This window comes from Tinamus guttatus, unplaced genomic scaffold (assembly GCF_059628265.1).
Source record: "Tinamus guttatus ecotype Peru unplaced genomic scaffold, ASM5962826v1 Tinamus_guttatus_pri_ptg000067l, whole genome shotgun sequence".
Classification (NCBI taxonomy): domain Eukaryota; kingdom Metazoa; phylum Chordata; class Aves; order Tinamiformes; family Tinamidae; genus Tinamus; species Tinamus guttatus.
The window spans coordinates 1,322,691-1,324,074 of record NW_028288601.1 but is presented as its reverse complement, the minus strand read 5'-3'; the positions used below and the strand labels follow the sequence as shown (position 1 = coordinate 1,324,074).

At 31.6% G+C, this 1,384-nt stretch overlaps 1 non-coding gene across 1 annotated transcript; it reads right to left on the bottom strand.

Annotated features, from left to right (window-relative positions):
• Positions 1-1,296: 1,296 nt before the first annotated feature.
• LOC148595753 (small nucleolar RNA SNORD93) lies at positions 1,297-1,384 on the bottom strand. The gene has a single exon (XR_015913085.1). It is a non-coding gene; the product is annotated as a small nucleolar RNA SNORD93 (small nucleolar RNA).

The window sequence follows — 1,384 nt, the reverse complement described above, 5'->3', positions numbered from 1 at the left end:
TGAAGACCTAAAAGAATTTTTATGTTGAAATATGAAGTACTGAAAGGTGAAAAATAAAAACAGATACTTTTGTTCTCTTCGTTCAACTTTAAGTTCTGAATGATAGTTGTGGAATCCCAACCTTAAAGCTTCAGAGGAGACTCCGTGCAGGTCCTCTCCTTTCCATTTTTAAGCCATACTGAATTTGGAATATCAAAAAAAGTTTGTCCTTGCACAAAATGTACTGTCAGAAACTATTATAATGACAGCACTAACAGACTTGCTTTGAAATAAGAATTAAAGCCATGCTCATAAACAATATTTAGTTGGGTTTTTTTTTTTAATCCTTATTTTAACTAGCATCCTTCCTGTTTTGGAGGAGCCAAAGGAAAAGGAGGGATACTTAGGAAAACACAAACTAACTGAAAATGTTTAATCTTTCTGAACAAAGATTCAAAATAAAACAAATTTACCCTATAGCAGAAGACCTACCCAGACCTGTTCTAAATCCATCTGGAATATTTCAAATCTGAGGTCTTTCTTTTTGCTTTTCTATTTGATTTTTCTTTGCTTGCTACCAGGAGATAATTAGTAGTGTGTTTCATTATTTGTTATTGTATACAATTTCTTGCGTAGAGACTAAAAGAGCTCTTTTAAAAGCATCATTGCAGAACAGTGAAGCTACTGCTGTGCAGCAATCAGTTATGATTTTCAAATATATCACTGTCAGAAAAAGTTCCCTTAAGTATCAACAATTATTTTTACAGATACAGTGTTACAACAACAGTTCACTGAAGGAAGGAAACTGAATATGTTTTTTCATTAGAAATCTTTTTAGAAATGCTCCCATACCATGTTTCAAAGTAGCATGGAGAAATACCTTATTTTCACATGCACTGCCATTAACTGATTGCAAAGAGGTTTATTCTGAGCTTTTTTTAAGTTTGCATAAACTTAATACAATATACAAAGTTGAAAGTTCTATAAAAAATACTGAGACTACTCAGTAGTAAAGACTACTTCAGAAATCAGAATATATTCACTACCCTACTGATTTTATTTCTACCACAGAAAAAAAATGTCTAAACATGCATCAGTTAAAATTTGCAAAAATCTTCATAGATGTTTGTTGTTACAATAATGTACTCTTCAGTATCAGAAATTTAGTCTTCTAGATTTGCTGACAATTGAAAAAAAAAGACCATTTAAATATCTTGAAAGTTTTTATAAAGCTGTTGAAACCATCAGATTTAGCTCAAATGCTAAAAACAAAGCTTGACTCAAAAACAAAGAGTGACTAAATATGAATACTAGTTCTGGCCTCAGAAAATCCTTTAATCCATCAGACTTGTGCATACCAGTGTAAGTATGCAAGCAATCAGATCATTGTTTTCATCCTTGGCCA